The 10,857-nt window shown below is 40.2% G+C and overlaps 1 long non-coding RNA gene across 1 annotated transcript; it reads right to left on the minus strand.

The window, feature by feature from the left end:
• Positions 1-6,444: 6,444 nt before the first annotated feature.
• Positions 6,445-10,526, minus strand: LOC116663381. The gene is made up of 3 exons (XR_004319626.1): positions 10,288-10,526; positions 8,101-8,223; positions 6,445-6,621 (listed from the first exon to the last, which is right to left on the minus strand). It is a non-coding gene; the product is annotated as an uncharacterized LOC116663381 (long non-coding RNA).
• Between the last annotated feature and the right edge of the window lie 331 nt (positions 10,527-10,857).

Consider the following 10,857-nt stretch of genomic DNA (forward strand, 5'->3'; position numbering starts at 1 on the left):
ATACAGACTTGTGGTTACCAGGGGGGTGGAGGGTGGGAAGGGAAAGACTGGGATTTCAAAATTGTAGAATAGATAAACAAGATTACACTGTATAGCACAGGGAAATATACACAAAATGTTACGATAACTCACAGAGAAAAAAATGTGACAATGAATGTGTATATGTCCATGAACGACTGAAAAATTGTGCTGAACACTGGAATTTGACACAACATTGTAAAATGATTATAGATCAATAAAAAATGTCAAAAAAAAAAAGAATATCCTTCAGCCTTGCAAAATGTTCACTGTCTCATACATATCGTGAGACGCAAGATTTTGTTGTTCTATTTGTGATTTCCTAATTTTGATAATGATATGAGTATAGAGAAATATTTTTTAAATAAGAGGAAAACAACATGGTGATCATGTGACAAATGATGATCAATGATTCCCTACTGTGGGTCCCATTAGGGAGTGGTGTGGCCTGTGGCAAACTAGAGAGGCCTTCCCCATCTCGGGGGGCCAACTACCATACAACTCTTTCTGTGGCTACCATGGGAGAATGCCAGCCCAGTGTTGCCAGATTTTCTAATTATCCAAGCAAATTTTAGAGTAAAATTTTTAGATTTGGAAAATGTCAGTTCAGATTTGGAAAACAAAACCCTGTGTGGTTCAAATAAAATGAGATCGGCTCAGCAGAGAAGCTGAGAGCTTGCAAGCTGTGCCTTGTAGTCAGAACCTTACAATTCAGCACTTAATTGTGGATTTCCCAGCTTTGTTCATGTTGTTTTACTGGCGGCTAATTTTGACTCTCTACCTCTTCATAGTTCCTAGAACCTGGGTTTGGGATAAGGGGCTGGAGCCTGTGTGCGTGTGTGTGTGTGTGCACGTCTGTGTGTGGGTACTCCACAGAATTCCTACATTTGCACTCAATATACATAACAAATGCACAGCTAATATCATTGATTTCATCAATATAATCAAATATTATTATTTAAATAAATGTTTCCCTAAAGGCTAGCTCAAATATGAAAACTACTTCATCCCTCTAGTAAAACAGAGCCTGGGACTCAAACCCAAGTCTAACTAGATGTTAGTTTAAGTGATAAACAATGATTCTTCAGAGTTTTCTTTCTATAGGGAAGTAAAAATAACATTGTTTCTTATGTTGGACCATCATTTTATTCCCAAAATGTGGCAGAGACTAGATACTTACCAAATATTGTTCTTTCTTTCTGGGTGCACATTAAGACTCTCTTTCCCAATTACCTTTGCAGTTAGCCTGAGGTCATTTGACTGCATCCTGGGCAATATTATGTGAGCAGATGTTATGCACAATATTTCCAGGACTGCCCATAGAAATCCTCTGCACGAATCTCTCAACTCCCACTGTTGCCATGCTGCAGCATTTGTAGAAGCTACATGTTGAGGATGGAGTAAACATAAGACGGAAGAAGCCTGGGTCCCTGAGTCACAGCGTGAACGAGAGTCACACAGGTGAGCCATCTGACATGCATCACACTGGAGCACAAGTAAGAAATAAACACGCTTGTGTTAAATCACTGAAATTTGAGGACTATTTGTTACAGCAACCAACACCACTTACCCTAACTAATACATAACAACTTGTCTTTTCAGAGATAGTCTAGAAAAAATTTGATTACACCCATAGGTCATTCAGATCCTCCTGATGTAATTAGTAACAACAGAATACTAAATAATCATATACTCGCTGTAGTTAACAAAGCTCCTTCACACATTACTATTCAGTGCTTACAGCCAATGCAATGCCTTGAGGGTACAGAATAGGGCTTATTACCATTGGTAGAGATTAGGAGACAGAGGTGCAGAAAGGTAAATGGAAGAAGCTGGGATTTAAACCAGAGTGTTTTGAATCCTCATTTAGTCCTCTCTTCATCTACCCCTGTTTGTGTTTATACAGAGAATCCTTAAAGAGATTGAAAGGATGTTGAACTTTGTTATCTGATTATTTTTTCATATTCATATTTCAACTTAATATTTGCACTCACTATTTGTGCCAAGCCTTCAGCATGGCGGAGTCCTTGCGTTCATGTTAATCCTTATTCCTTCACTTAGACTTTGGTAAAAAGAGAAGGGGACTGTGCACCTTCATAGACTCCATATTATGATTAACAACATCTAGAAACTGGGAATTTTACAGTGCAATGTATCTGCTGGGAAAGTACAGAATTGCTCAGAATTTTTCATCCATGATTAAAATTTGTATAGTAAAATACAGACATAATCAGTCCAATTAGTCAAGTTTTGTTATAACTTCTATTTCATTTAGTTGGTATACAAACTGACAAATTGTTTTTTCTTTCATTAGGCAAAACTTAAAACATTCCATGAATATGATGTACTAAAGAAAAAGTCAAAACATCTTCAAAACCATGTTTTGCCAAAGCAAATACATGAACCATCAGAGATGAATAAATAAATAAGGTCAGGGAATTTCCAAAACTCACTCCAATTTTACATACTTGGTCAGGCTGCCCTTGCCCGCCTCAGTCGAATAGCACACTTCAAATCCATTATGATTATATTGTTTTATCGTGGCCATGAGCTCAGCCCACGGTGTCCCACACCCCACTGGTTTTAATCAGGGCTAATGTTGCCCCAGGGAGAACATTTGGCAATGTCTGCTGACCACAACCCACATACTGAATGTGCAACTTTGGCATTTTCACACGGGGGCACGTTCAGAGGGTCCCAGGCCTGGTTTAATGTTCCGCTGTCGCCCCGTGTTAATTCCTAATCATTGTTTCTTTGAACTTGTTTTGTTAAGTGAAGTCTGCAGGGACAACGGAGCATGCGCGGCAGCAGAGGCGCCACGTGCAGTGGGCGTGGCTGCCTCCCCCTTGGCCTTCAGCCTTTGCAGACCCCACGGGCGCAGAACTCGGGTGGGCGCGCTGTGAGTGGAGGTTCAGCGGAACTCAGAGGCAGTACCGGTGTTCAGAACCCCCACCGGCCACACCTTCTGTGCTAACCAGAATTGTCTTGGCCGAAAGAAGACGACTGGTACCATTTCATAGGCGAGCAACTGGAGGCTCAGCGAGACTGAGAAACGCCTTCAAGTTCGTGTAGCTAAGAATGTCGACTGAGCCAAAAATTAAACTCAGGTCTGTGTGACCCTGGAACATGTGACACAGGGCAGATCCTCCCTGAGGCCACACCTCACAGTAAGGACGAGAATGTGAACCCAAAGCCAAATTCCATTTCCATCCCGCTTCTGTGAAGTGTCCCTTGCTGGAAGGACCACATATCCGGTCTGGACCAGGACACCTTTGGCTGAGAAAGAGGGAAACACGGGGCCATCCGATGCTCACCTCCCTCCTGGAGCAACCCCCATCAGAGGGCGACCCACAGCTGCAGAAGAGAGGTGAACTGGTGCTTCCCCGTAGTGACCACTGGCAAGTCCACTGCATTTACTTGCCAGGAGGAAGTAAAAGTGGAAAGTTTAGAAGGAGGTTAAAAGCACGGGAGGCATTTTATAATTCATTAGAGAGAGTACTGTACCACACTTTTTGCTTCAAAAGCATCAGTTTAAAAATTCAGCCAAAGTTGTGGTACCTTAGAACACACATCGTAGCAGATCTCAAATGCAGTCGTTTCTTGTTAGCAGTAGATCTAACTTCAGACCTGGGCTGAGTTCCCCTCTTCCCCTAGTGTCTCTGGCTGTGTGCTTGTGCCTGTAATTGATGTGAATGCAAACAAAAGGACTTGGATTCAAACAATCTCTGGGAGATGTGAAGCTAATATTCTGGGTTTGTGCTGTATACGTGGTGTGGCGGCTAATAGGATAATGTCAAAAGAACCATATCTCTTTCTCTTGATTTCTTCTCCTCTTCTTCCTCCTCCAGCTCCTCCTGCTTCTCTTATTCAATGCCTCCTAATAAAATCCGGGCACATTAGACATGCAGTACAGGAAGACACGGGAGGAAAAGGAGCCACAGAACTTGGTGGGACAGAAGGTTCAAATCCGGGGCAGGAATTCAGCCCCACAGCATCCCTTCATTTGAATACCCCCTGCTGCTGACATGTTACTCTCCTGGGCACCAGCCAGAATCCAGACAGATGAATCTCCGTTTGATGGTGGGCACACATGTTGGCTCTCATTCATAGAGATCCATGACCAGGAATTTAGGATATAGACCACAGCCTCTTAATTTGGACGATTTTCCTCCACCAGGACAGTCACACTTAGGTGGCTGGATTTGTGATTTCACGCATGACAGACTCCTATTTCGCGGCTGGGTCCCCTTCCCCGGGCGAGGAAGACAGTGGGTCAGGGACCTACGCTTTTGTCTGAGATCACACAGACTCTTGGCAGCAGACCCTTGGGTTCAAGTTTGCTCACTCCTGGAGTCCTGCCAAGCCGCACACTAAGGAAATGACGGTGTTAAATGGGGGCGGGGTGGGGAGTTGGGGTGGAGGGACATCTCCATGAAAGAGAAGGGTGAAATGAGAAAAATTAATTCATTGCTATGTAATAGGTATAAAACACTTTTAAATCTGTAGAAGCTACCATTTCATTAAAAAAAAAAATTAAACAAAGAAAAAGCTGACTTCTGCTTAGAAAGCCACGTAGTTATCTTGATGGCTTGGGAGCCCTGGTAGCTGCCGAAGGCAATGTGGAAGTGAGAACTCCATTCTAATAAACCTCTGAGCTTTGCCCTGTTAAAAATGTCAGACTAATAAATCACGTTTTTAATGACCGAGGAGGGGGTAGATCAATAAGTTTGGGGAAGCCATCTATGGAAGTATCATCTGGTGCTGTTTAACAGAAGCACACTAAAGCGGCAAAAAACTCACGGCAATCTAAATTCCAGTGCTGAGGTCCAAAGTAGAATATTAAGAGTGTATTAATTCTCAGGCCATAAATCTTGGCTTAAACCCTCCTTTTTTAAGGCACTATTTGATCTTTCAGATCGTATCTATGTTTAAAAACAAGTTGTGTTCTATCTTTCAAGTTTCTTTCTATTTTTCTGAATCTTCAAAGTGTAAAAATAAAATAAAATAAAAATAGAAATAATTGGCCCTTCTATTACCCAGAGTTAAAAAAAAAAAAAAAAGCATTTCTAAATTTGGCAATTGTTTAGTATGTTGAAACCAAAACAGGAAGTCTGATTAAACAAAAGGGCGAAATTTACTGTCGATGCAATGAATGTAAGGGTATGCCAATGGCCGCGCGGACCTTGGTGCCAGCAGAGATCAAACTGTCAAATGCAGAGAAAAAGAGATCCCGTAAAAGAAATCATCCTAGGCTTATAATGATTCTCAGGGTCTTTTTCTGCTCTCTTCCTTACACTTCCCTCTGCTGAGTTACAGATGCAGACAGAGACATTCTTGTTGGGGGGAGAAAAAAAAAGCTAATCCCACATCTTTTATAAGTTATTCATTTTGGTAAAAGTTTCAAAATTGCCTTATTTAATGAGTTTCTCTTCACAAGGACAAAAGATATAAATAAGGTGCAGTGATGGGCAGTAAAGACCTCTTTTGAGGTCCAGGGGAAACTGTTTAGCAGGGATTGAAGACCACTTCTGATGCTCACTCTAAAAGAAATATTTTAAGCAAACCATAAAAGTGGGCTTGACCCTTCCATGGGCCCATCATAAATCAATTGTTAAAGCAAGGGTGAAAACTGAGAGGAGGTCAGAGGTGGGAGAGAGGTCACAGAGAAAGGACAGTGTGAGAACCCACCGCGAACCCAGAGGGGAAACCGGGCACTCTTTTCGCTGAGTATCGTCATTAATTCCGAAATCCTGGCTATGCTGCCGATAACTCCACGAATGAAATTATGAACCACATGAAGAATCCCCACAGCAGAACTTAAAACCTAGGGCTGTTTTAGTTATAATTTTCCTGTTCAGCAAAAAGTAGATTGAAACTTGGTTAAAAGTAACTATCCATCCACCCAATCTTTTAAGTCCTTAGGAAATTTCCTCCAAATATTCACGAAATCTTACACCTCTGATTCCTTTATCAGTAAAGGACAGATCTTCAAATATGCAGAATGCTAATCGGACATAAATACCTCATTCGTGGTTTCTCCAAGTCTGTAATTTTTGCCATATTCTGAGAAAGATAGCTTTTAACCTCTTGCCAAATCGATCTTATACTCACAAGGAAAATTTTGGGGTACCCCCTTTATTAAGAGAGAATATCGAATGATGAGTTAGTTTGTTGCTTAATCTTAAAAAACAACAAGAACAACAAAAAACCCTTGCTTTTGTAGACAGTTTTGTACCAAATGTAGAGTTTGAATGATCTATGTATCTAATCATTTGTTTCCATGGGGTGGAATCAAGTTTGAAACCCAGACAATTAAAGTAATTCACATTTAAATGAAAGGTGGCTTGATTGATTTGTAACGACACAATTTATTTGGTAATAATGACATTCCTGGAGTTTGGCCAGGAAAACAAAGGGTGATTTATTTCCTAATAACAAAGACAAATGGCCCTTCTGCTCCAGCCTCTTCCTCATTCTCAGCGGCTCAGGGCCAGGGTACAAGTGGACTCTGCTCCGTTCCCTTCCTGCTGGAGGAGAATTCTCCCCGAATCACGTACCACAGTGGTCCTGATGATGGAAACTCGGCTGCTGTACACCTGGAAGCTTTAAAGAGCACACGCCATTTCATTTTTTCTACATGCACGTTCACAGTTAGGTCTTTAAAACACAGGGTCATGCCAGAAAAATTATACACCATATCATACCAAGCACCTTGACATGGCGTTGGTCAAGGTCTAGCACTAGTCAGTGTATGTTTTTGAGACAGATAAATAATGAACATTTTAAAGAACATTATCCTTAAAAAATGGTTCAATGTTTTATACCGACGGCTCACTTTAAATAAGATTTTAAAAACACAAATATAACTCAAACAACTGGGAGGTGACTATCCAAGGTTAATAAGGAATAATAATAACAGAAGCACACAGCATTGTAAACTGACTCTACTTCAAAAAATGTATTAAAAAAATAACACAAGGGCAAACAGATTGATAAAGTCATCAATTTTAGCAGTTTGTCTCTTTTCATGTGACAAAAATCACAATGTTTACTTTAGCTTTAAAATTTTTTTTCCTATTTTATTTTATTTTTAAAATTGAGGTATAATTGACATATAACTTCATATTAATTTCAGGTGTGCCAGATAATGATCCAACATCGGTATGTTTTATTAAACAGTCACCATGGAAAGACTAGTTACCATCTGTCACCACACATAGTTACAATCTTTTTTCTCGTGATGAGAACTTTAAAACCTACTTTCTTAGCAGCTTTCAAACATGTAATACAGTATTATTAACTGTAGTCACCATGCTGTATACTGCACTCCCAGGTAATAAATAAAATATATTTATTTTATAACTGGAAGTTTGCACCTTTTGACCCCCTTCACCCATTTCATTCATCGACTACCCCCTTATTTTCTTTTAATATGTTTTTAAATGTCCAGAGAAAAGCAAGGGAGTACTTGGAAATTTTAAGAAACAGAGGCCTTTATGGAAGCAGCCTAAGTGTCCATCAATTGATGACTAGATAAAGAAGATGTGGGATATATATATATATATATATATATATATATATATATATATATATAGAATACTACTCAGCCATAAAAAAGAATGAAATATTGCCATTAGCAGCAACATGGATGGACCTAGAGATTATCATACTAAGTGAAGTAAGTCAGATAGAGAAAGACAAACATTGTATGATATCACTTATATATAGAATCCCAAAAATATTACTAAGTGAATTTATTTAAAAAACAAACATACTCATAGACATAGAAAACAAACTTATGGTTACCAAAGGGGAAAGGGACAGGGTGGAGGGATAAATTAGGAATATGGGACTAACAGATACACATTACTGTATATAAAACAGATAAGCAACAAGGATTTACTGTATAGCACAGGGAACTATATTAAATATCTTGTAATAACCTATAATGAAAAAATGATCTGAAAAATATAATACATATAACTGAATCACTTTTCTGTACACCTGAAACTAACACAATATTGTAAATCAAATATATTTCCATTAAAAAAAAAAAAGAAAAAGAGTTTGTGAGGGACTTACAGAATCCACTGGGCCCCCCTGGGCAGTGTTTTGCCAGGGCAGTGGGAGGGGGACCCAGGTGGGGGAGAAGCAGCCAAGTCAGTCAGAGCCATGTCCCAACCTGATTTTCCAAAGACCTTTCTCCTGAGTGGGAAAAATGCAGTAATTCACAAATTCAAGAAGAGTGCGTAACCTCATCTTTGTTCCTTCCTGAAAACAGAGAACTTTTTCCATTTTGACCCTGAAAAGAAGCTGCGAGTAGCTCATCCAAGAGCTGACAGGGCAGCTCGGGATGTGCATTACTCTCTGCTTTCCAAGGGCAGCGCTCACTCGTTCAGCAGGCGAGCCCCTCGCGCGCGCCAGGCGTTGCTCTGCAGCTCATAACAGAGCCAGGAAGAGGGCTGCTTGGGACTTTGCCTCCCAGAGCTCCTGTTCTGGTGGAAAGGTGGGGGGACAGGTGATCAAAAGGTCAGTGAAAAGGATGCTTCTTGACAGTGATAGGGGCTGAAGGGCAGTGGGGTAGAGCCCGGAGAGTGAAAGTCCCCATGTGTACAGACAGGTGATCTGTAAGTGACGTTGGGAGCGGGTACTGTAGAGGGCAGCCTGCTATGTAGTGCAAGCAACGGAAAACTTCTTTTTTTCAGTTTTTAAAAACTCAGAAAGGTTCAGGGTGTAACAAACAAATACCTGCATACCTAAAATTCACAATGAATAAATGCTAACACATTGTCAATTAGGCTTCGGTTTCTTTTTAGTGAAAGCAATGACAATATTACAGCTGAAGTTGGTACCCTCTCTTTCTCGTTGGTCTCTCTACTTCAATTTCCTTCCCTTCATCCCTCCTCTCCCGCTGGAAATTACTATCACAGTCACTGCCATGACCCTGCTATGTTGCTTTTCCAGTCCATGTTTATACATATACAAATACATATACAAATATACATAGGTGTGTATCTGAGCTATGTATATATATATTCAGTAAGGTGGGCAACCAACAAGTTAGTAGACAACATTACTAAGAAAATTAACAGCACTAATTCATATATAGAGATAACCAGATGGTAGATATATTGATGGGTAGCCTCATTTGCAAAGTAGCATGAATATTCAAAGTACTTAGCAACAACTGTATTACGAAACATAAATAATATTTAAAATGCTATTAAATACCTAAATTAATGAAAAGACATTATCAAGTCCTTGGAGGAGAAACTAACATCATAAAGATACAAATCTTCCCTCTATTAATTTACTATAATCTATCAATATATTATATATTACATAATCTATTAATTTACTATAATTCTATTAAAAATCCAGGCAACTTCTTTTTGTGTGGAACGTGACACAAAATCCACGTATTACAGTAAGAAAATTCCAGAAGCACTAAGGCAACCTTTATAAACAAAATCAAGAAGTGTGTCCTACAAGGAGACAAAAATTATTATAAAGTTATAGAATTGGTAACCACATCCATTGGCACAGAAATACACAAAGAGACATTGTTCCTCATTGTATCTTGACAATTTTAGTTATAAAAAACACTCCTGTACTGTTACCTCTTTAGGCACTAAATAATTCATTCTTTAATTTTTAATAAATAATTCTACTTTGAGAGAGAAAAAAGCATAATAGTCTGACTGATGTTGTAAAGCCACTATAGACAGGAAAATTCACTGATGTCTTAGTCCAAAGGAAAGCCATTTTCTAGTGGCAGGAGAAATTAACTAGCTTCCCTGGCCATTTATTTCCTTACATAGAGCAGCAAGTTCTATGTGAAACGTTACACGTAGAGAATCTTGTTCGTGGTTAATGTTAGTGTGTGAAGAAACCGGTGATCCTTTAGAGGCTGTAACTCATTTTACAAAAGAAGAGACAGAGGTCTCCTGAACCCAATGACAACAAAATCACCCAGCTTTTGTCAATATGGTTCTCAAGAGCCAGAAGGAATCTTAAAGGAGCCCCCAGGATGAAATCACAGCACGCAGGACTGTGCCAGCAAACGCTGCTGGAAACAGGAAGAGAACTTGAGACAAAATTCACAAGAGTTGCGGGTGCTTGGTGCCCCTACCTGAGCCAGCTGGATCTGACTGTATCCCCCGTTTTCCCAGCCAACTTCACCCTTGAAAGACAAAAGCAGTTCTCTTTTCTAAGTGTAATTCTCTCTGGAATGCCCTCAGAGAATTTCTGCTCCTTTTCCCTACTTACCATTCTGCTGTTGAAAATTCATCGACTCAGATGACAAGTGCTCAGACCAGAAGCCACTATTTGGATGATGATACCCCAGGTCTTCATTTGCATAGGTTTCTAGCTTAAGAAGACTCTGTTCACTTAATGAAATGGAAAAGTTGCCATGCAGTTTTGGAAAATACACCAGAGATTTGTTTCAAATATTGTCCCATAGTATTTCACAGACAGGGAAGCAGAGGCTCAGGAGGGCAAGTCACCTTCCCAAGGACACCGGGAGAAAAGGCAGAACTCCCATCCAGGTCCAAAAGCTTCCAGCCCTACACTTGCCATCTTGCATGATGCCAAGGATCAACTCAATTTACATTGGCTCTGGGCTCCCTTGGAGAGCTGCCATACCCCGATGACTTGGAGTTCCTTAAGACTAGGATTCCAAAGAAGTGTAGGATGTGACACCTAGCATTTCGATCAGGTTGTCCTGGGGCCATGTCTCCTAGGGTCGCCAAGCCTCCTGGGCTGCACCGTTTCACCACAGCTTTGGAGGATATTGGCAACATTCCATGTTGCTTTCTGCTTAACTTCAAGGAATTC

This window comes from Camelus ferus, chromosome 4, assembly GCF_009834535.1.
Source record: "Camelus ferus isolate YT-003-E chromosome 4, BCGSAC_Cfer_1.0, whole genome shotgun sequence".
NCBI lineage: Eukaryota > Metazoa > Chordata > Mammalia > Artiodactyla > Camelidae > Camelus > Camelus ferus.